The following is a 25739-nucleotide window of genomic DNA, read 5'->3' as shown; positions in this document are numbered from 1 at the left end:
AACAACCCTATGAAGTAGATAGTGTAATTTATCATCCCCCATTTCCCAGATGAGGAAACTATGGCACAGAGAGGTTGAGCTGAAGGTCAAATATCTAGTAAACAGGAGAGCCGGGATTTAAACCCAGGCAGTCCAGCTCTGGAGTCTTGCTCATTCTAAGCTGCTTGGTGGCAATGCACCCTTGACTAGTTTTTCCCGCTAACCCCACCACAGACTGCTTACCACATACTTGCTTCATGAGAACTTTCTCCAGTGCTGCAGGGGTCACCTTGTCTATAGGTTTTAACCCTTTCTGAATTTGGCATGTGGTGCTGGGATAACTCATCTTGTACACGTCCATGACTTTAAGCTCTTTAGTCAAGCTCTGAGAACTGGTTAATCCTGCCTGAACATCAACATTACCAAAAAGCTCCATCAGAATGGACTTCTACCAACAGTGCAAGATGAATGGCTAAAGAAGATGTGGTTTATATATTCAACGGAATACTACTTGGCAATGAAAAAGAATGAAATCATGCCATTTGCAGCAACGTGGGTGGAACTGGAAGGTATTATGCTGGTATTATTCTGGAAGTCAGTCATAGAAGGACAGATATCATATGTTATCACTCATATGTGGATCTTGAGAAACTGAACAGAAGACCATGGGGGAAGGGAAGGGGAAAACACAGTCACAGAGAGGGAGGGAGGCAAACCACAAGAGACTCTTAAATACAGAGAACAAACTAAGGGTGTATGGGGGTGGAGGAGAAGGAAAATGGGTGATGGGCATTGAGGAGGACACTTGTTGGGATGAGCACTGGGTGTTGTATGGAAGCCAATTTGACAAAAAAAAAAAAAAAAAAAAAAAAAAAGAATGGACTTCTAAGAACAGCTAGCTTTTGGAGGGATTTTCCCTCCATTTGGTCAGGAAGCTTTCCCTGATACTCTGTAGGTAGCTGTCCCTGTTATATTGATAAACCTGTATTTGAAGTACCCTTTTCCTTGGTTGTCTTTCTTGTAATATAGAAGTTTTGTGAGACAGGGTTTATGCCTTAGTTGTCTTCTCACAGCCTCTGCCTAGCAAAACCCCTGATCTGCAGTAGGTACGCAGAGAGGTTTGTTGACGGCGTGAGACCAGTTGACCTTTGCTGTGTGGTTTCCAAGCACTTCCAGGCTGTGCCAACGGACAAAGGCTCTCTCCTCTCTACCTCGGGGAATAGAGTTTGTGACTGATTTTACAAAGTTAGGAATCGCTTTAACCTGTGGCATTCCTTGTCAAACAAAATTTAATGATTATTAGAGATCCTGAAATAGAAAGGGGGCAAACAGAATTTTTATTTGGAGAAACTCCCCCCAAACACCAATTTCACAAAAGAAACTACAAGGATTTTTAATTGCCTCTGGCTTCATTTTGCCAGTGCCTTTAAAAATTAAAATAGTACCAAATAAGAGGTTATTCTGAAAGCAGAAGAAGTCATTTAAGAGGAAAAAATCTTCCCTCATATCTGTGCTATCTGTGACTCGTGATATCTAAATTATAGGACGTGGCACAGTAACAAAACTCCCTTGACCTAATGTCCAACATTTCCCAAGTAATCTAAGTATTCTAACCTCTCAGCCCTCACCCGACGACGTGCCTACTCACTCTAATCATCTCTGCTCCCGCGGTCTTCCAAGTCCTGTCTCCCTTACTGTCATCTGAGGTAATTTTCAATTTTTATGTGGTTGCCTGTCTCCCTCCTACATGACTGCCCATGGACGCACGCGCGTGCGCGCACACCACGAGATTTTATCTTCTTTTAGCTCTTTCTCTCCTCTCTGCAGTTTCACAGTAAAGATCAGAAGATAGCTGGGCTGTTTTGTGGATGTGGAAGGAGGAGATAATTGAGGATTAAAATTGGCTACTCCTCACCTTCTAGATGTGTGGCATTTTCTTATCTGCTTGTAGGAGACGGTTAAGGTTTACTCAGCCAGTAAGGAGTTATTTTCAGGAGTCCAGAGGATTTTCCAACAGGGGTGGGTTGGACTGTTTGCGGAAGCAGTGGAGATTACAAGCAACCTCCGGAGGGTGTTTGTAGCGCTGACCTCCAAGCAGGGAAGCGCATGTTAGCTGTGGCCTTGCTCTACGGTTTCTAAAGCTAAGCTATTTCTACATCTGGTGGGTACATCGCTGTTTAAAAAATAGGCTAAAAATTTGAGAATAACCGCATCCTTGACAAGATGTATCCTTTTCTAAGGAGAAATGCTGCAGCTGTCTAACAAAGAATCACAACACTCCACAGCTGTCTGGGCAGGAAATGAAGAAAATTATCCTGGCTATCTCAAAATGGGTGTTTGGGGGATGGAGGAGGGTAGAAGAGTTGCCATAGACTATTCTGGAATTAGGGCTCTGAGCCTGCCTGATTGATCTTATCTCATATTACAGGGTCCTTGGTGATCAGATTTCAAGTGGCATTAAAAATTTGAACCATCTAAAATCAAACAGCACGGTTATGTAGATTCCGGATAAAGAATTAAAGTGAAAAATATGTCTATTTTTTACAGCAAGCAGGTTTCCCGTCTTCCTCTTCCCATCCAGTGAATAAATTACATTAAAAAAATTAATCTGAGTTACCTCAAAGTCAAATGTGAGGAAGCTACGCCTATAGGAATATCATACAATAATCATCATTCCAGAAGACAACTGTTCATGTTTTTGCAAAGAGTCACTGGATAACTGCTTATTGCACGGCCATTTTTTGTGTCCTCCATACTACTTTACAAAGGTGCAATTCCCAAGCACAGCTAAGATCAGATTATTCTTCTCCCCTAGAAACCATCAGTGGCTCCCCATTGTCCACAGCAGTGCTTCTCAAACCATAATGCACATATGAATCACCTGTGATCATGTAAAAATGCAGATTCTGATGCTGTTGGTCTAAGGTGGGGCCTGGGCTTCTGCATGTCTAACAAGTTTTCAGGTGTTCCTGAGGCTTCTTTTCCTTTAACCACAGTCTGATTAGCAAGGGTCTCCAGGATAGACCTGGCAATGGCAGCAATGTGTACTTACTTTCCAACCATCTTTCCAGGCTGACTGACCTGTATTCTCTTGACTCTCCAAAGCCACTCTACTCTCTGGACCTTCCTGGGCTACTATTGTTTTTCCAGATATATCCATACCTTCTTTTATGCTTTGAGATGTTAGTCCTTATCAATGTCTTACTTCCCTTTATTAATCCAAAGAGCCCACATTTTCCACAAGCCCTTTTCAGACTCTCCCTGATTGTTCTTTCACTGTCCTGCTCTCCTCTTGCATTTTGGTTGAAATTTGATTTTCCAACATACTGCTGTCTGCCAGACTATCCTTATTGGTTGTGTATCTGTCTCTCCCAATGAACTATGAACATAGTGGCCAGCGATTTCTATACATCTCAGCCTCTTCTGCAGCATTTTGCACAATCCCTGCAGAGAACAGGTGTCAATAAAAGTTTGCTAGAATGGAATAAAATTCACAAATTGTGTAAAATCACTTCTCTAGATGGCTTTCTCTTGAATAGCTGAACCTCACCAGCATTCAGATAAAGCTCTTCACTGTTCTTTCCTGAGAGGATATGTCTTACTCCTTGGTAGTTAGGGATCACTCCTGGGTGTTTTTTGAAAAGGTTTTGATTTAGAGGATCTGTGTATGTGACTATGTGGGCTAAGCTTCTTAAAGGGGCAATCCAGCTGAGAATCACAAAAGAAAGCTGAGGCTGCTTCCTTTGCCAACCATACAAGCTGGTTTTTTATTGTTGCTAATGAGAGGCACTTGTGTTGACTGTCTAACAGGAAGTATCTTAATCCTTTCTCATTAGACTTCTAAAATTAGCCTTGTTTTGCCCTGCCTGAGGAATCATAAGATGTGCTACCTTTCCAGTTTTTTAGGTGGGATGACTGGAGAACTGAAGGTCCATACCTACGGTCTGGAAGGACATTTCTAGCTGGGCATATTAATCTATAAGCTTTCAGAGTGACCTGGGCTCCGATTTTGGTACTGCAGTGTGTTAACATTGCTGTCCTAAACACATTATTTAGCCAATTTGAGCCTCATTTTTCTCATCTCATAATGGGGTAAATTATACTCAACTGAGGAATTATTGATATTAAATGGAAGAACATGTAACAATTGCTATGTACATAGGCATGCAACAAATACTGGTGAGTGTTCTTATAATTAGCTTCCTACTGTATCATCAGTGCTTAAAGCCCTTCATCCATGTTTACTGAACACATCTCAACTATTACAAGTTGGGGATGAGACTGGGGCTCCTGAATTAAGTATCCAAGTTCTTCTTTTTATAGATTCCTGGACACTGTGTTGTACCCTATCACAGGCCCTTTCTAGTGGCAGAAGCAATACGTCATTGGTGACTTGATTACATTCCAAGTCAATTGAAATTGGGACTTTTTAATCTCCTCTGGATCATGGATTCATTTCAAAATCTCATGAAAGCTATTAACCTTCTCCTAAGAAAAAAATTGCATGTATTCATGTACCTTTGCTTTTATCTTCTGGGGGTTGATGAGTCCCAGGATAAAAACCACTGGTTGCTGGATCTGCTTATAAACTTCTGGTTCCTCATGAGGCAAGAAGCCAAGAATAGCATAACAAAGTTGTACTGGCACAATAGAAGACCAGGAAGTTTAGGGAAAAATCACCCGACCATCCCCCAATTCATTTTCCCTGCTCAGGACAACCTAGAACAGAGATGGCTACTTGAAGTGGGGAAGGGGGTGGTCTGATAACTTTTTTATTATATCTTGTTGAGAATTATTGTCAAACATATATGATATGAAAAGTTTCTGATATATATAAAACAACGATATCAAAAAGGTTTGCAATGAAAGTGAATATCCCAAGTTAGAAAGCCTCTTCTGTTTTAGCCATGGAAAGGAAGTTGCCCAAGCAGCAAGGTATACTGTTCACCATTTATCTTGGTCCAGGTGGTAGATCTGTGTGCAAGCTGACTTGCATTAATAAACATTAACACAGTGGATGTGGAAACATGTCCAGGCCTTGCTCATCAGTTCCCATTTTCATACTTCCTGAGTAGGTTGGGAAACGTGGAAGGACAGCATGAATTCAATTTAACAGTCCAGTAAGTGCCAAAGAAATGATCACATCTCTGAAACTAAGTGTTTCAAACAAGATTTTTCAGATGGTAAAGAAAAGACAAATCCCTTGTTTAGTAAACAGCAAACACTTTATACATTAATCATCTACCAGACATTAGGTATAATCAAAGGTTCCGTTTTAGCTCAAATACAACTTATGTTCCCTAATTAATTACTTACAGGACTATGTAGTTTGCATTTTTAAGTGAATTTTCTACTTCCCAGATGTCTTCCTACAGGGATACTGTGACCCTTAGTAGAGAGGCTGGTTCTCTTATCACAGTGTTTTCAAGGCCTCTTGGGGTGTAAAAAAACACAGTTTAAGTACCACCTGCCATGTTGGACCCAGTAAGGAATTTGTGAAGTTGGAATGCAGTTCCTGCATTTAAGTAGGTTATATTCTTGGCAAAGAGGCTGCAAGTTGAGATGATGTAATTCAAATTTGATTTTTTTCCAGAGAAACGTTATAATGGACTTATCTTCCTGACCAAGTGTCAAGTCTTAGTGGATTCACAGAAATGAGGCTATCCTACTAGTAAGGAACTTCAAAGATAATCTGGGTCAGTCCTTTTCTTGAGTCAGAAAAGCGTTATTCTCACTGTTCAGATGAGACAAGGGAAATTCATTTAGAAGCTAAGTGTTCTGCTAATATGCCAACTAGGGGTGGGGCTTTGGAGGGTGAGGGAAGGATCTACGACAGCACTGTCCAATAGAACTTTCTGCAATAATAGAAATGAGCTATATCTGGACTACTCACTTCAGTAGTCACTAGCCCCATGTGGCTATTGAGCTCTTAAAGGCAGCTAGTGTGATGAGGAAACTGAATTTTCAATTGTATATAATTTTAATTAATTTAAATTTAAATATAAGTACCATGTGTGAATAGCACAGGTACATTAAACTGAACTTCAGTTCTTTTGAAAGGCAAGAACTGGGTGGCAAAATGAAAAGTATAACCAAGAGAATAAAATCTGATGAGATAAGTACCTCTCTGACTGAATTGGTTATTTTATAATGAAGTTTAAGGATCATCAATCTGCTGGTCAATACCAAGGAATTTTAGTAGTTTATAGCATGATAAAGTCTCAGAGCCATTTAACACATTTTATAGTACAGGGAAGAAAAGATACATGACGAATCCTAAGGGCATGGCCAAGTACCAAATCAAACATTTAGACTTAGGACAAGAAACAAATGCTATATCTCATGATAGAGTTAGGAGCATTTTAAAGAAAAATTCCCTAAGGATAATGGAGGAAGTTACCATGAAAAATTGTGGAATATATTTGGAAAAACAAACCCCAAAATGTTTTTGACTATGCACCTGGCCACAGGTCTAGAAGCAAAAACTATGCTTCTTGTAATTCTTTCCGCTAATTTGATTTTACTTCCAATTTAACATATCTACTTAAAAAAAATCATAGTAAAAAGCATGAGACCAGTCTTCTTACAAACTTGTAAGTGTGCATCACAATATCGGTAACTATAAGCACAAAGCTCGCTAGAATTTTTCCATCTTACGTGATAAACTTTAGGCCCATGAAAGAGCAACTCCCAATTTTCCTCTCCTCCCAGCCCCTGGCAATCACCCTTCTACTTTCTGTTTTGATGAGTTTGACTACTTAGTTACCTCATATAAATGGAATCATGCAGTATTTATCCTTGTGGAACTTGCTTATTTTAGTTAGCACAATGTCCTCCAGGTTCATCCATTGTTGCTGCATATGACTATATTTCCTTACTTTTTAAAGCCTGAATAATATTCCATGGTGTGTACAAATCACATTATTTATTCATTAGTCAATGGACACTGAGGTTGCTTCCACCTCTTGGCTATTACAAGCAATGCTGTAATAAACATGGGAGTGCACGCACCTCTTGGAGATCCTCATTTCCATTTTTTTTTTTTTTTGATAAATACTCAGAAGTGGGATGGCAGGATCATATAGTTCTATTTTTACTTTTTAAAATTAATCCTCCATACTCTTCTCCATAGTGGCTGTGCCATTTTACACTCCTAACAATGTTAAGGCTCCAATTTCTTGACATCCTCACCAACACTTATTATTTTCTATTTTATTTACTTATTTTCATACGGCCAGTCTAATAGGTATAAGGTGATATCTTATTGTGGGTTTGATTTGCATTTCTCTTATGATTAGTGATGTGATGTTGAATGTCTTTTCACATACCTGTTGGTCCTCTGTATGTCTTCTTTGGAGAAATACCTATTTCAGTCTTTTGCCCATTTTTATATTATTTGTTTTCTGCTATTGAGTTGCGAGAATTCTTCAAATATTTTGACATGAAACCCTTGTGAGATCCACACTTTGCAAATATTTTCTCCCATTCTGTAAGTTGCCTTTTTACTCTGTTGTTTTCCTCACTGTACAGAGATTTTTCATTTGATATAGTCTTTCTTATTTATTTTTGCTTATGTTGCCTATGCTTTTGGTGTCATATCCAGTAAATCATTGTCAAGATCAAGGTCATAAAATTTCACCCTATGCTTTCTTCTAGAAGTTTTATAGTTTCGGTTCCTTGCATTTAAGACTTTAATCCATTTTGAGTTGATTTTTGTGTATGGTACAAAGTTCCAATTTCATTGTTTTGCTTGTGGATGTACAGTTTGCTCAATATCATTTGTTGACAAGATTACTCATTCTCTATTGTGTATTTTTAGTGCTCTTGTCAAAGATCAGTTGACCATATAGACAGGGGTTTATTTCTGGGCTTTTTGTTCTGTTCCATTGGTCTATATATCTGTCCTTATGCATTACCATGCTGTTTTAATTCATTTTATTGTAGCTTCGTAATATGTTTAGAAATGAGGAAGTGTGAGAACTTTAGCTTTGTTCTTTCCCAAGATTATTTTGGCTACTCAGAGTCCTTTGTGATTCTGTATGAATTATAGGATTGTTTTTCTTTTTTCTATTTCTGCAAAAAAAAAATACTGTTGGGATTTTTATAGAGATTGCATTCAATCTGTAGACCACTTTGGGTATTATGGGACATTTTATCAATATTGCCTTTCAGTCTACAAAAATGGAATGTCTTCCCATTTATTTACATCTTATTTCATTTCTTTCAGCAATATTTTATAAATTTAGTGTACAGGTCTTTCTCCTGATTGGTTAAGTTTAATCTTATGTATTTCATTCATTCTGATGCTACCGTAAATGTAGTTACTTTCTTTTTAAACATTTTTAAATGTTTACTTATTTTTGAGAGGAGAGAGAGACAGAGTGCGAGTGGGGGAGTGGCAGGGAGAGAGGGAGACACAGAATCCCTAGTAGGCTCCAGACTGAGCTGTCAGCATAGAGCCTGATGGAAGGCTTGAACTCACAAGTGGTGACATGATGACCTGAGCTAAAGTCAGATGCTTAACTTGAGCCACCCAGGTCCTCCTGTAATTGCTCTCTTAATTTCCTTTCGGGTTGTTCATTGTTAGTATAAAAACACAACAGATTTTTATTTGTTAATTTTGTAGTTTACAACTTTGGTGCATTCGTTTATTAGTTCTAACTTTGTGTGTGTGTAATCTATAGGGTTTTGTTTTTTTTTTTTAACGTGTAGATCATGTCATCTTTCTTTCTGATTGGGATGATATTTGTTTTTCTTGCTTCATTGCTCTGGTTTAGAACTTCCAGTACTTTACTGCATAGAAGCAGTGAGAGTGGGCATCCTTGTCCTATTCCTAATCTCAGGACAAGGAAAACTTTGAGTTTTCCTCAAACTCAATAGGAATAGGACAGAGAAAAAACTTTGAGTTTTTCACTGTTGGGTATGAAGTTAGCTATTCACTTTTGATACATGGCCTTTATTATGGAGAGGTACACTCCCTATATTCCTAGCTTATTGAATGTTTTTAAGATGAAGGGTGCTAAATTTTATCAAGTGTTTTTTCTGTTTTTTATCAAATGTGAATTTTATTCTTTGATTTTATGTGATTTTTATTCTTTCCTCTGTTAATATGATGTGTCACATTAACTAATTTTCCTTTGTTGAACCATACTTGCATCGCAGGGATAAATCTTAGTCATGGTATATGATGGGTTTTTTTAAAGGTGTATTGAATTTTGTTCGTTAGTATTTTGTTGAGGCTTAATATGTATATATTTTTAACTTGTATTCATCAGGGATATTGGCCTGTAGTTTTCTTTTCTTATAGGGTCTTTTATGGCTTTGGTATCAGGGTAATGCTGGCCTCATAAAATGAGTTTTCAATTTTTTGGAAGAATTTGAGAAGAATTGACATTCTTTAGCTGTTTGGTAAAATTTACCAGTGACGTCATCTGCTCTTGGGCTTGTCTTTTTTGGGGAGGGTTTTGATTACTGATTCAATCTCCTTACTAGTCACAGATTAGATTTTCTATTTCTCCATGAGTCAGTCTTGGTAAGTTGTGTGTTTCTAGGAAGTTATCAATTTATTCAAAGTTATCCAATTTGTTAGTTTGTAATTGGTTATAGTTGTCTCATAATCCTTTTTATTTCTATGGCATTAGTTATTAATGTCTTTTTTGTGTGTGTGTCTTTCCTCTTTTTCTGAGTCCAGCTAAAGATTTGTCAACTTTTTTGATCTTTAAAAAAAAAAAACAAACAACTCTTAGTTTTGTTAACTTTTTAAATTATTTTTCTCTTCTCTATTTCTGCTCTAATCTTTGGTATTACTTTCCTCCTGCATTTAGTTTGTTCTTTTTTTTTTTTTTTTTTTTTAATTTTTTGAGTTGTAAAGTTAGGTTGTTTACTTAAGACAATTTTTTTTAATGTAGGCCTTGTCACTACAAACTTTTTTAGTACTGCTTTTGCTGCATCCCATACCTGTTGGTGTGCTATATTTTTGTTTTCATTTGTCTCAAGGTATGTTCTAACTCCCCTTTTGATTTCTTCTTTGTCTTATTGGATGTGCAAGGTGTGTTTAATTTTCACATACTGTGAATTTTCCAGTATTCCTTCTGTAATTAGTTTTTAGTTTCATTCCATTGTGGCTGGAAAAGATGCTTGATATAATTTTAGTCTCTTTAAATTTGTTAACACCCAGGGCGCCTGGGTGGCTCAGTCGGTTAAGCGTCCGACTTCAGCCAGGTCACGATCTCGCGGTCCGTGAGTTCGAGCCCCGCGTCAGGCTCTGTGTTGATGGCTCAGAGCCTGGAGCCTGCTTCTGATTCTGTGTCTCCCTCTCTCTCTGCCCCTCCCTCGTTCATGCTCTGTCTCTCTTTGTCTCAAAAATAAATAAAACGTTAAAAAAAAAATTAAAAAAAAATAAATTTGTTAACACCTGCTTTGTGTTTTATGACCTAACATATGATCTATCCTGAAAATATTCCATGTGTGCTTAAAGAATATATAGTCTGTTGCATAGACCCACATCTCACATAGTTTTTGTTGCTTAAAAAGACAATGACATCATTATATTTAAAAATATATAAATTTTAGTTCTCACAAGAGCAATATCCTGTATTTGAATAAATGTTCATATAAACGTAAAAAAAAAAAGAATATATATTCTGTTGCTGTTGGGTGAAATGTTCTTTACATGTCTATTAGATCCACTTAGTGTTTAGTATTGTCCAAGTCCTCTGTTCCCTTATTGATCTTCTATTTGGATATTCTATTATTGAAAATAGAGTATTGACATCTCCTACTATTATTGTGTTGCCGTCTATTTCTCTCTTCAGTTCTGTCAATGTTTGCTTTATGTATTTAGTTACAGATACCCCTGATGTTGGGTGTGTATATAATTGTTATATATTCTTGTGAATTGACCCTTTTTTATTATAATATCTTATCTTTGTCTCTTTTGACAGTTTTGTCAAAAATAAGACAGAAAAGTCTGTTTTTTGTTGTTGTTGTTTTTGTTTGTTTCTGATATAACTATGGCCACTCTTTACTCTCTTTTTGGTTACCATTCACATATAAATGTTTTTTTATCCTATCACTATCAGCCTACATGTGTTTTTAAATCTATAATGAATCCTAGTAGACACCACGTAATTAGATTTTTGAAAAAATTCATTCAACCACTCTAGGTCTTTTTATTAGGGAATTTAATCCATTTATATTTAAAGTAATTATTGATATAGAAGGACTTACTATTACCATTTTGTTAATTGTTTTATGTCTATCTTATAGTTCTTTTGCCCCTTATCTTAGTTTGTTTAGGCTGCTATAACAAAATATCACAGACTGGGTGGCTAATAAACAACAGGAATTTATTTCTCACAGTTTTTTAAGGATCTACCTCACAAGACTATGGGATCTGGCAAGTCTGAAATCTGCTGGGCAGTCTGGTATACTGGAAACTAAGGTAAGAACTGATTTTGCCATTTTGAGTCCAAAATTAGTAGGGTAGGTTGGAAGGCTGAAAACTCTGGCAGGGTTTCTATATTACAGTCTTGAGGAAAATTACTTTTTCTTTATGGAACTTCAGTTTTTCTTTTAAGGCCTTGAAATGAATGAATAAGACCCACTCACATTATTGAGGATAATCTTTAACTAAAGTCAACTTATTGTTAATATTAATCACATCTAAAACTATCTTCACCATATCATCTAGTTTAGACCAAATAATTGTACACCATAGCCTAGCCAAGTTGACACATAAAATTAACCATCAGAATATTCTACATTATATAAAATGACTAACCTAATGTCAGAGAGAATCAAAGATTGTCAGGGCAGAAAAAGACATGGGAGACCATATTGCTGAAGTCTTCATTTCACAGTTGAGGAAACTGAGGAGCAACAAGGTAGAGTGCATTATTAGAGGTAATGTGGATTAGTAGATAGGACTTTGGAGTTGGAAAGATGTAAATATGAGGGTCATGTTCATCTTTTATCTTTTTTTATCCTTTGACAAGATATTAGCCTCTCTCTGCCTCAGTTTCAACATCTGTAAGATGGGAATTATCTACCATCCTTAACAGTAATATTTGGTAAGAACAGTCTGTAGTAGAGAGTGATTGCTTAATAATTGAAAATTAATTATTATCATTATTGACATATCATGGGGTGATGATGTAGCTTTTAACTTGCTTAAGAACTTCGCTAGAAAGTAAGAAAGAGTATTGCCATCTTAGTTCTTTGTTCCTTATCACAATGGTGCTTTCAGTAATAATGTGAAATTATGCTAAATGTGATAGACTATCTAATCAATGGTGTATACTTTTATTTTTTTTTTAATTTTTTTAACGTTTATTTATTTTTGAGACAGAGAGAGACAGAGCATGAACAGGGGAGGAGCAGAGAAAGAGGGAGACACAGAATCTGAAACAGGCTCCAGGCTCTGAGCTGTCAGCACAGAGCCTGACACGGGGCTCGAACTCACGGACCGTGAAATCATGACCTGAGCCGAAGTCGGACGCTTAACTGACCAAGCCACCCAGGCACCCCTCAACGGTGTATACTTTTAAATCCATGTATTCCTCACTTACAAATACTGAAATAAAATCAGCCAATGCAATGTTTTGTCAGTTGCAGATTCTTATCAGGGTTTGGAGATTCAGGAAAGTATTCCCAGGCAGATTTTGAAGAGTATGTTGAAGACTGTTCTCATGGGGAGGCCTGAGTCCATGTCGGATGAATTTCTGAGATATTGATCCAGGGCTGTTTGTTTTGTGGCTCTCTTTTTCTCATTATGAATGCACCTTTGCAAGCCTGGCCTTAGACGTCATGATACTGTCCTTTCTGCTTAGAATCAGAATGTCTGTTTTTGCTACCTTGAACCAATGGCTCACCAACTTAGCAGCTTCCCCGTGCTTGTGGATGCTGTATACAGAAACCTGAGCTGGCACAGACCGACCTAACTCTTACTTGCAAGAATTCTCCATTCTTTGATCCTTTACTGTGTTGTTGTTTTACAATGTCAAGAGCCTAAAAGCTTTGGCTTGAATGGTGGCCAAACACATAGACATTCAGGACTGAGTTTGATCCTTAATCCACAAAATCAAAGATTCCCCTCTCAGCCACAGGTCCTGCTTGTTGCCTTATAAAATTGGATTACTACTGTCACTAGAACTGTCTTTTCCTTTTATCAGTCATTCTAAAAGCTTGACTATGAGTGTGCCAATAAAATAATGAGACAGCCCCCACCTCCCAACAAACATAGCAGAAAAACTGCCAACTGAATTTATCTTTGAAAGTCATTTTTCCTCAAACATTTTTGAAACTCACTGTTTAGAACTGTTTTTAAAATGTCTTGTAGTGACAGTTTTCACAAAAGAAAAAAAATTAGTGTTGTTATATTGTAGTCATAGGACATTCTTCTAGGCTCTACTGTATTTTTCCCCCTTCATTATTTTTTCCTCTCTTTTCTCCATTTCTTTTTGTAGGGTGGGAAGTGGAAGAAAGAATGGGAGTCAAGGCTAAGGAGTCAAAGAGGAGATGGGGGACCTGAATGGAGGACACCTCAGGAGGACTCCATGGGGTAATGCTTCTCAAACTTAAATGTGCACTGAAATCTTTGGGGATCATGTCAAATTTCAGATTCTGATTCAGTCGGTTAGGGTACAGATTGAGGGTCTATATTTCTAATATGTTTCTGAGTTATGTCACTGCTGCTGGTCCACGCTCAGTATTCAGAGTAACAAAGACACAGAGAAAGAGGGAAGCCACAGTATAAGAGCCACTATAAATGAGACATCTTACATGTTCACTCGGGCACTTCTTATAACAGCTCTGTAAGGTTACTTTTCCTTTGTTACAAATATGGCTGTAGACTCAGAGAGGTTAGGTAACGCACTGAGCTAGATTCCAATCTGGTTTAGTGTGATATCCAGGATTCCAGTTGGCCTCTCAATGCTGCCTCTCATTTTTAATATGTGTGCTGCCCTCCTTGCTAGTGATGCTCAGGCCCCAGCAAGGTGCCCACATTCTGCTCCACAGAAGCTTCTCACAGCAGCTGCCCCTTTCCACTTTCACTTGTCCAGGACCGTTGGTTTGGTTACAGCCCCCTTCCTTGCCCCCAGTCTCTTTTTCTCCTCCAAACATTTTACACAGTGCTGCCAGAGTGATCTTTAAAGTGCAGCTCTCATCAAGTACTCCCCTGTTTGAAAGCCTTCTGCATATATGACACACTCTTTGGCTTGACATTCAAAGATTTTCATGATACCATCCTTGCTTCCCAGATCTCTCCCACATATCCATTGGGTTGCAACCAAATGGGCTACTCCTGTTTGCTTGAACAGACCCTGAACTTCCTTGGTTTCCCAACCTTTGCGTATTTAATCTTTCTCCTGCAATCCTCAACTCTTCCTCTCAGCCATGTTAAGATCTTTTCCATGCCTTGTCTACCCCCCTAAGCCAGATGCCAGTACTCCTTTTTTTGGAAATTCTCAGATCCCTTTCTTGACAGCATGCTTCTTATTCCATCTCAGGCAATATCAACCCCATTCTAAAGCATGATGTACAGGAGACTTTGTGGAAATTGCCATCTTTTAGTACTTGTGGAATCCTGCCCCCTGGGTATCAGGAGCCAAGAGAACAGAGCAAGCGCTAAGCAATATTTCATAAATTCAGTGATACTATAAAATTGAGAATCATGAATGAGATTAGATTGTAAGTAAACTGTAAGTTAAGTACTTTCAGAATATTAGCTCTTTAGTTTTTGTGGTTTTTCTTTTTTTGAGTTTTTAATGTGCTGACTAAAGCTCAGAATAAAACTATACGTTAAAACAGTATATAATGTGTCCAGTGCTCATTCTCATCATCACCTGTAAAATGCAACAAAGAAATCCCTTGTTCCTAGAATGGTAGGGGTATTTTCTGAATGTGCAGCCATGGGACAACTAGAACAGTGCCTGGCATATAGAAGAGGCTCACCAAATGTTGCTTTCCATCATTTTGTTCTCTAAATTAATTGTATAGGACTGCTGAAGGGATTTCTTTGATCTAGAAAGCTTACACAGCAGTGAGAAGAAAGCATTTGGTTTTAAGCATTTTTTTTTAACTACCAGGTGTAGAAATATCTTGTGAAATAGAAAGTGGGAAGCCACATCTCCCTGGAAACCTTTTTGATATTCTTAGACAAATCAGAAGAGCAATGAATAGCCACTGGTAATAACAATAACTCACTAGGCACCATGTTCCTTTGTCTTGGCAGAATGTTTTGGAAAGATTGCCAGTCTTTGTAGTTCTCCTATAAAGCAATCCTCTTGCAATGATTCAGTTTAAGGGAAGATTACCTCTTCTTCACCTATGGTGGACATTAAAGAAGGAAGACGAAATACAGTACAGAAGCCAACTTAATAAGAAAATTATTCAAATCGCCAGCCCTCTGTGTTACTAGATTTGACCTTCATGTCATTAGCATTGATATCAAGATAGAAAAAATTGTTTCCTATGTGCATTGACAACAGTGACCCTGAAATTAAAATGTGCCCAAGAGTCATCTGGGAAGGTTGTTAAAAATGTAACTCTCTGAGAAATTCTGATTCAGTAGGTATTCTGTATGACTTAAGAATCTAATATAAGTGGTTCTTGGATTACTTTACAGTTTTCATATACAGTTGAAGAAATTGAGGATCAGATTCTTAACCAGGAAAATAAAAATGAAAATGCCAAGTGATTTTTCAAAGTTTACACGGTTAGACATATAGAAGTGCCAGGATTCCAGCCTAGGTTTTTTATGTCAATCTGGCTATTTCCTCTAACTCACGGTTGCCTCTAATTATCTAGGGATGTGTGTCTCAAAATTAATGTACCTATAAATCAATTGGAAAATTTGTCAAAATGTAGATTCAGATACGGTAGGTCTGAGGAGGAGCCAGAGAGCCTGCATTTCTAACAGGCTCTCCTGGGTGATGCTCCTGCAGCTGTTCTGTGGACCACACTTTGAGTCGCCAAAATGTAGGACATCGTTGGTCCTGGATTGAAACGTGTAAAGAAATGAGAGCTGGCCATGAGCTAAAATAAATTGGCGCTTTCTTACTCTGTAGCCTCTATTGTAGATAACACAGGATTGAGAAAATAGAAGGAGACTAGATAAATAAGAATACAATTTAGTTGCTGAAAGGCCCAGGGGAATCAGGTGGTGGCCCTGGGTAAATCTCACTTTGCTTTTTTTTTTTTCCCCCTCTTTGGTGTAGTTTTCATGGTGATCTGTCTCCCCGGGAAGCTATTGAGTGAGTCTGATGAAAGCAGATGATTGTTCCTAGAAATATGAGTGAAGTAGCAGGAAATGAAGATGTATGAGAAGAAATAGAACAGAAAGCATGGTTGGAGTTAATGTGAATTTTTTTAGATGATGAAATGACCTAAAAACAAAAATGAAATGAAAAACATTTATGTGTGTTCATAAGTATAGTTAACAGGGTTTCAAAAAATATCATAAAATTAGGTTATGGAATTGAGATTATTAAGCAGGAAAATAAAAATGAACACATAAAATTACCTGCTTCTTTTTCTAAAGTCTTTGAGACTAGTTATTTTATACCTTTTCAGAGAAGGGAAAAGAAATAAAAATTGAAGTAGAATTACTTCTGCACTGAAGAAGAAGTATTTCATTTGGCATAAGAGAGAAATTCAGAGTCTCTAAAGTCTGAAAATAGTATATTGGGGGAGGATATAGACACAACATTTTTAGAAATTTTTAGAAAGTGATGCTTCTTTTCTGAAGAGCTTTAATCAATTAAGATTTGAGTTCCTATTATGTGCCAGACACCAGGCTGGGTACAGGAATACTGCGATGATAAGTTATGGTACCTCACATGAGACAGGAGACAGATTTGCAAATAGATAACTATAATGCAATGGAATGACTTACAATAGTGGAATTGTGAGCCAAATGTGGGAAGTCAGAAGAACTAATTTTGTCCGAGTGAGTTAGGGCAGTCTTCAAAGACATAATATTTAATATAAGCATTGAAGGATCGTAAGAGACGGCCTGAGGAAGCTTATTAATATTCACTTCAGCAAGTATTATTTATTATTACATAAAATGGTTAATAAAAGTCTCCCTATGAAAGCTGACAGTCTTGAGTTCAAATCCCAGTCCCACTGTTTCATGATTGTATAGCCTTGGGCATATTATGTAATCTCTTTGAACCTAGATTTTCTCTTTTGAATAACAATATGGTATGCTCACTGAGGAAATAAATGAGATAAATGAGGAAGCAGTAAGTGCATGACTTTCAGTCTTCTAGATATACCTGTATTCTGATGTCAAGAGATTTAGATCCTAACTAAATTCCTGAAGACACAATTCTCTGAATGAGGTTGTTTCTTTTATGAATGCCACATTTGTTGGTTAAATTCTCTGTTCTAAGATTTCCATTCATTTCCTGATCTAGATTTTCCCTCATGATACTTGTACTGGCTTTAATAGTGTTCCCTACAAAATTCATATCCACACAGAACCTCAGAGTGTGACTTTATTTAGAAACAAGATCTTTGCAGATATAATAGTTGCATTACAGCGAGATCATACTGAATTAGGATGGGCCCTAAATTCATTATGACTGGTGCTCCTATAAGAAGAGGAAAAGATGCACAGAGGCAAAGGAAGAAGGCCATGTGAAGACAGAGGCAGGGATTGGAGTCAGGCTGTCAAATGCCAAGGAACACTGAAAATTACTGGCAACCACCAGAAGCTAGAAGAGGCTAGGAAGGATCCTTCCCTAGGCTCTGAAGGGCCTTTGGAGAAAGCATGGCCCTGACATTTTGGAATCCTAGCCTCTAGTATTATGAGAGAATAAATTTCTGTTGCTTTATGCTAGCCAATTTGTGACGCTTTGTTACAGCAGCCCTAAGAAACTAACTTGACACCTATATGCCATCCGCCTTCCAGTTAGAGTCATGAGGTTAGTTCTAAAGTCACATTGTGGCTTTGCAGCATGGTGACTTGACCAGGCTGGGCTGCATTCCCTAGAATTCTCTTTCTTCCCTATATGTTTTTGGTTAAGGTGGGTCACATGAGACACCTTTGCACAAGTTTTGGGGGTCGCAGTTGAAACAGCAGTAGCCATATTGTTTCTGTGCTCAGAAGGTTAGGTCAGGGCCACCTGGTGCTCTTGTAGCCCATACACAGGGCTGTGGGGCAGCAGCCAACAGCTGCTCTACTTTCCCCTGGATGCTTCTTCAGCTTCTCTGACTCCTAGGCCAAGTACGTTTAACCCTGTGAGGAATGATCCATTTGTCTTGCAGGAGACTGTGAGAGACTCTACATGGGTTCTAGCTTGGCCTCTCTTCCCTTCTGAGCTGCCTGGCCTGCAGTCATCAAGCTCCAGCATCAGATGCAAAGACAACAGCCTTGCAGAAATGATTTCCCAGCTAGCTCAACTTTGTAAAGTCAAATCCTTATAATACATTACTTTTTTGATTGGGACCTCACAGATATAGGCACGCTGTGCCCCAAAGTTTAGTCCCAAGCTTTCAGGCAAGATAATCACTCCCTGTCCACAGATGAGAGGGTTGTATTTTAAAAATCTGTGCACCTGAGGTTCTTGAACATACTAGGTAAAATGCCAAAGAGTGTTTTACGTGAACTTACCTTTTGGAGCTCTCAGCCTATAGGAAATTTAGTGGCTCAGCATAAAGATCCCCCATTTCCTCTCCCTCATGTTTGTGACTTTTTTTTCTCCTTGCTTTGCTACCAGAGAAAAAGAAAATTACAGTCAGCTCCTACTGTTCCCTGCTTCTTCTCCTGCTGGGAGCAGTAGGCTCCAGGGTTCATATTCTGTTTTATAATGGCTTTTTCAGCCATCATTCGGGAAGACCTTGGCTCGACTGTCAGCATGGAGCGTGGCTGTCTGCAGCTGGAGCCTCAGAGGAGAGCCCCTGACTCTGCAGCGACAACCCCTTCTCTTCAACCTTGTGCTAGATCTCTTCCCTGAAAGCCGCACAATGTAATCAGAGACATCCTGATGCTGATGGGAAGATGAATCATGATAATGGGTGCTGCATTTTTTTAAGCTCCCATTCACTTTGTGCGTAAAAGCTGGCCATGACATTTGCAGCTGGCTCTACCAGGCAGTTCTTCTTGTGCCAGCACTGAGTATGCTCTCATAATATGGCCCACAATGAAAGCTTCATGCAATTATAATGAAGATCCTGTAGCCAGAATGAATGACTCCATTCACTGCAAACATGGAACTTGCTATGGATGTTCAATTGCATTTGATGCCTCCTGGATAGAGTAGAAAGGGAGGTGAATGGTGATGTCATCTTGGGAGAAAATGGGTTAGAATAAGCAAAAGAAGCCTTGCTATTCTCAATTTTAGTTCGCATGCCAGTAGAATGATGCCTGCAACCTGGCATTTTGCACCTCATAGGTCATGGATAACAGTCTTTCTTTCTTTCTTTCTTTCTTTCTTTCTTTCTTTCTTTCTTTCTTTTTCTTCTTCTTCCTTTTTTTTTTTTTTTTTTTTTTTTTTTTTTTTTTTTTACAGAATCATTCCATAGCTCCTTTTGGTCCATTGGGCAAAGCTCTAGTTCATTAACTTAGCATGTAGGCCCATTCTCAATCTAGCCCCAACTTAGTCTCTCTAAACCACTGACCATTTCTTTAGAATGCCATTTACCTGTATATTTCTGTGACTTTATTTACCTTAATTTTCTTGTCTCTTTTCTACCTTGGGTACTATTATTTAGGTTTTAAGAACTAGCTCAAACATTATTACCTTTGACATCCTCACATAAAATGAGGAATTATTTCTACTGTGTTCCCCATAGACTTTTCATAAACTTCTACTATAATCCACAGTACAAATCATGTAATTATTGATTTATCTAACTTTTAATTTTGTGTTTTGTTTTGTTTTTTGTTTGTTTGTTTGTTTTTTGTGGCCTTGATGGATTCATCAGAACCTAGAATAGTTCCTGGAGCCAATGTGGAATCAACAGCTTTTCTTTTTGAAGAGAATTGAATAGCATCGGAAAGAGAACAATTACCTTGGCCAAACATCGTTAAATTATGACTTTGGCTTCCTGGGTTCTAATCTCAATTGTTTATTTCCATTTGACCTTAAACTATCTTTAATGGCTGGTCAGAGCTGAGTGACACTACAAGTATGGGAAGTCTCAATTTCCTCTTGCCTTGATTTCTTCATTTGCTAATTGGTGACTGTTATATCCACTCTTGCTAACTCATATATATGTTCTGAGAATCAAGTGAAATAAGAAATATAAAAATGATAACACCCCCTACTTCATTCCGCATCAAGAGAGCATACAGCAATGCTAGCTATTTTGAATAATGTTTTCCTCATACCTTCAGGGCTCACTAACTCTCTGACAATGGACTGTTAAAACGGGCTGACCCAGACTGAGAGTCTATTCCTCTGCCACCCATGATTGGTAGGGAGGAGGTCCAGGAAGGCCAGCAGCTTCTGAAACTTAGAAGAATGAACTTTGGTGTGTGGTTTATTTGTCGTGGGCTTTTCCTGTTCATTCTCCAGGCTTGTGTCAGATACTTGGTCAAAATAGTGGTGATCAAGAGGAAGACATGAGTTTGAAATGCCAAGTCAGTTAATGGACTGCACTCCCTAAGAATAGTGGTACAATCAACAAACCTTTCTTGGGAGGCTCTGGAGATTACTAAGGGACAGTGGGGCTCTTCCTTGAAGACTTTATGAAGGAAGAGATTCTTATTGGTCCAAGATGGCCCAGTATTCTTCTTAGTTGAGGCCGGCTGCTTCTTTCTCCTCCTCAGGTATGAGCTGGCATAACCATTTTCTTTGGCAATTAGGTTCAAGATAACCCAGGGAAAACTTTAAAAAGCAGAGGAAAATGGTCTCTGGTGTCGACATCCCCCCTATGTACTTTCTCCAACATTCCTACAGCCTTTTACCCTGAACTTGTAGCATGCAAGGGGCCTCGTTTTGGCCCTTAGCTGTCCAAATATCACTCCTTCCTGTTTGCCTTTCCCCAAGTAGTAGAAAAAGAATTAGTAGCTTATTGTTTTAATTATGAAAGATGATCACTGCTTAATAGATTAAGGTGTCTTTATTTCCTGTGTTTCCAGGCTTTTACTGGGGTAAAATAGCAAAATTTCAAAGCAGACTATAGTGATATAAACCACAGAAGAATGTTTTTCTCTGATAATTTCAATACCTTTGCTCATTAATAATTGTGGACATCTGCACATTAGATTATGATGTGTACTGTCAGAGTTTTAGTGCTTTTTCTTGTGTCTACAGAGAAAAAATGAATTTCAAACACTCTTAAAATGGAGATTCTTAAAAGCAGGAAACAGTTCGTGCCTCTTGGGCAAGTCGAAATAAGATGATCTCTGGATTGGGGGAGGGGAGAGGCAGTGGAAGACATAAGATGAAGGGAACAGATTTTGTTTTCCTTTTGTATTAATAACCCAGATGGTCACACTACTGAAGACAATCACATCTTAATAAATTATTGTTACACTGGTAGTCATGAAGAAACTAAAAAAGAATACAAAGAGAAGCCATCATGCTTTCTCATGTAGTTTAGTAATAAGAGTTGCCATAACATGATGCGTTTTCAACCGGTCAGGTAAAAATAAAATTTGCTAATGAGATATGACAACCTTAAGTAAGGCACATGGAGAGAATTCACATATTAGATACAGAAAAAAAATGAGTGTTCTAGTTATAAACCCAAGATATTTGTATCTCATCAGCAAAAAACAAGCTTACCAATAGGTGATAGCCTTGTTATATCAGTGACATCAAGAGTGTCTTAATTGTCATAATTCTGTAGAAATGCCTTCTACGTATGTTAGCAAAATAGATTAAAAATATCCGCCTGTGAAAATGAATGATTTATTGCTATTCCCTAGACAAGGATGGTTTCATTTAAAGTAGTAATAAACACCTGGCATTTGCTCATCTCTGCTTTTTCTTTTGTCCAGCTTCTCTCTCTATTTCATAGACTCTTGGTTGGAAAGGAATAGTAAAATGGTCACCTTGTTCATCCACTCATCTGATGCTTGGATCTTTTCCAAAGAAGAACAAACAGAAGGGCTTGAACTGCTCTGGCAAGTGACCTCCTGAGGTCACCCATTCTGCCTTTAGATGCCCCTGACTGCTCAGGGTCTCTTTTCTGCATCTCCTTCTCACTGGCCCTGGCTCCGCTCCCTGGGACTTCACAGGATAGTGCCAACCCTTCATGAAAACAACAGCCCTTCAAGTATCCACCAGGTCATGTAAGCCTTTCTTTCCCCCCTCAGACTAAACATTCTGTGTCCTTCCATCATTCCTCTTATGACAAAGTTCAGAGTCTCTTCACCCTGGCAACTTTCTTCTGATTGACCACATGCTTCTTAAATGTGGTATCAAAAGGGGAATGCAACACTTTAGATGTCATCTAACAAAGCAGAACAGGGCTATAATTTTCCTTAATCTATTTGAAATGAACATGTATTATGCTGCTTGAACTCAAATTAACCCTTTCAAAGTCATATGAGATTTGATGGGCATCAGTGATTTTTTAAAATCACATAGCTGCTAAACAATGTCTTCACTCCATCCTATTCTTGTACAGTTGTTTATATAGATCCACACATCAGACCTTTCATTTATTCCTACTAAACTTAATTTTAGGTTTGATTCATTATTCTCGCCTATTACATTTTTAAAAAAAATACTTAAGACAATGAGATGTCCAGTCCAATCCGAGCAGAAGTTGTAAAGTTGTTGAACCAAAGGAATGACAGGGGCAGAGCTCTTGACATTTCACTGCATCCTCTTTCCTTTTGTGGTCCTTCATTCCTTATAACAATCTCTGTGCTCTCAGCAATGCTGCCTTTTCCCTTTGGGTTGTTGAATGATTGATTTTGAAAGCCTGCTAACTTTGGCTTGGACAACTATGATAGAGCATTATTATGAAAGATGCTTTCTCTTTTCCTTTATAGAAGAAGTCTTGAAATGACATACATTCCCTGTCTAAGATCTAGTCTATTCTTGACCTTTTGGGAGACAAAGTTAATGATCATGCTGATTGGTCACCACTTGGCTCAACTGCAGTTGCCTTTGTAACAACAACAACAACAACAACAACAACAACAAACAACCTGTTTATAGTGTTGAGATTCAAGAAATATTAGTTCTGACCCTGGCATCATCTCCTTGAACAAGTGAGATAATCTCTCTAGGCCTCAGTTGCTGAAACAAAAAAGGATAGAGTAGGTTTCTTGGCCTCATGATCAGTGCTTTGTCTATTTCCAGAAATGCCATAGCTTCCTTATTATGGAAACATGTTTAAAATCTCGCTCACTAAAAACTGAGTCCTCTATGCTAAGGTAAGAGTTCTCCATTTGAAACCAAATACTTCATGAGAAAGTTAATGCATTTAAATTAGCTACTAATACTTTAGAGTACAGCTTTTTGGAAGGTTGCCAATTAAATAGCTGAAGAAGCTTTGCATTGGATGAGAGTCATAAAATGAAAGTGTAGGTAGGAGATAGTGGAAAAGCCCCGCACCAGGGAATTGCCTGGAATCAAGAGGCATCATATGCTATATGGGGTATCTTGCCAGCTAGAGGTGGACTTAGAAGCTGTGAGTCTGAGTGGAAGGATGATGACAAATTATTGTAGGAACTGGAAGGGAATTAGGCAAGCAGCCAATTCAATCCCCTCATTTTACGGATGAGGAGACTGAGCCCTACGTGCCTTGCCCAAGGTCATACAGCTGGTTAGTGCTGGGGTCAGGTCCCTGATTCCTGCACCGTGCCTTTCCTCTATATCATGAAGACAAACTACACAATTTTGCTTAAAATGGCACGGCTCTCAGGTTCCAGCACCATGCAAAGTGAGCGAGATTGATGAGGTGGTTGAAGCAGTCTATTTGGGAGTAGAAAATGCCTCTCCCTGAGGCTGCACAGCCATTCTGTCAGTAATGTTTGGGTAAATGCATCAGTGTGGTTGGTCTCTGTAGAGATTGGCAGAGAACACGCAATATTCACACTCTTCTATTGTTCTTTGGTGGGAGCAGATCTTACTGATTAATTGGACTCAAAGTCCTGGTTGAGGGTATTCACAGAGTGATTTTCCTGCCAAACACGTAGTCCCAGATGAAGATAAATATCACCAGTCAAATGGATCCTAGATGAGTAGAGAATGTTCATGGAATGGTGTATGGAAGCTATTACCTGTGAAGTCTTTGCCACATCATCTTTGCTGTCTCTCAGGGCAGATGCAGAGTACTTTTGGTATTAGCATCTGTGGAACTTTTTTCTGAAGGATTGCCTTTTTAGAATTTCTCTTGCAGCATCAAACTTGCTCATTGTGGCTGAATAATCTTTGGTCATCACCTTGTATCTGCCTTGCTATCACTTTAAGGAAAGGCTCTCAAGGACAACTCCTACCCAGGCCTAGCTCTGCAGAACTTGGAGCCAAAGAGAGTCTTATTTCTTAAGCAGCCATCTAGAGAGGTGCTTCTCAAACACAAAAGTATATATGAATCACCTGAGCATCTTGTTCTACTGTAGATTCTAATTCAGTATGTCTGGGATGGGGCTTGAGATTCTGCCTTTCAGACAAGCTCTCAGAAGATGCCAATGTTGCCGATCTGCAGACCACACTTTGAGTAGCAAGGTTCCGGCTTAGCCTCAGCTTGACTTGCGGAGACACTCATAAGGTCTGTCTGCTTACACAGGCTCTTCCACACTCCACTCCTAGAAGAGTGTTTAACCAGGACCTTCCTGGGCCCAGAGGGAAAATTATTGAGCCTATTATGCACTAGCAGTGAACATGGATCTTTGCACCTAAGCCTTCTTAATCAAATCTGCAATATTTGTGGGTGGGACTGTTTGCTTGCACAAACACCCTACACTTGCCCACAGTAATTAGGTAATTGAATTGCAAACAGTAATTAGCTGCCTAACTGCCTGCTTGTTCATGCAGGTATCCAATTTGCTTTTGAAATGTGGGCTTATACTGGTGAAAATGGAAGCTGCCGTTAAAGACTGCAGACACAATTAGGAAGGCCCATTGAAAACCTGGCTCTGAGTGAGCCGGCTGTTGCATACTTCTCCCTTATTATTTTTTTCCCTCCCTATTTCAGTTACTCTGATTACATTTTTTCTCTGTGACTTGGAGAATCTCAGTTCCATTGTGTTACTTAAGAAAAATGAGAGGTGGTATTGGATGCCTGTTTTCATGTCTTCGGGATAAAATTAAAAACTAAGTGTTGTGTAATAGAGTGACAGCTGGTCTGCTGCTTTCTTAGTGAACTGACAAGCTTGTTTACTTCCTGAGAGCTTGTTTCTCTGCACAGCCCATCATGAAAACAGGTGAGGGCTCCTGATGCCGTCTCTCCCACACAAGTGGGATACGTGCTCCAAAACATGGCCCCCCAAACACAGTTCTTTTTTAACTTGTGTTCGTTTTCATGACAAAGAAGAAACAACTAGAAACCCGGAAAGTCTGCCTCTCTGAGGAAGCGAGTTTGTGTCCAGCCTTCCCAAGAAGCTTCAGGGAGGATATTGGGCAATTTCCTTCCACCTATTTGGAACTTTTAATTCTTTTAAAACATGACGCACAATCCACTCTACTCACTTACCTCTAATGTCTGAGATTCCAACTCTCCTGTATCCCGAGCTCTGGGTCCCTGAACATCAGCGTGCCAAGCTCTGCTGAGGGCAATATGGTTATCTAATTCACATCACACCCTGGGGTTCTTCTGAAGCTGCTTCTAAAGGGTGACCTTGAACC

The 25739-nt window shown here is 38.6% G+C and overlaps 1 long non-coding RNA gene across 1 annotated transcript; it reads left to right on the top strand.

The window, feature by feature from the left end:
* Positions 1–1518: 1518 nt before the first annotated feature.
* On the top strand, positions 1519–12372 carry LOC123383760. The gene is made up of 3 exons (XR_006593927.1): positions 1519–1685; positions 11341–11422; positions 12329–12372. It is a non-coding gene; the product is annotated as an uncharacterized LOC123383760 (long non-coding RNA).
* The last annotated feature ends 13367 nt before the right edge of the window (positions 12373–25739 follow it).

This window comes from Felis catus, chromosome A1 (assembly GCF_018350175.1).
Source record: "Felis catus isolate Fca126 chromosome A1, F.catus_Fca126_mat1.0, whole genome shotgun sequence".
Taxonomy (NCBI): Eukaryota; Metazoa; Chordata; class Mammalia; order Carnivora; family Felidae; genus Felis; species Felis catus.
The sequence above is the reverse complement of the archived record's forward strand: the minus strand, read 5'-3'. Positions and strand labels throughout refer to the sequence as shown.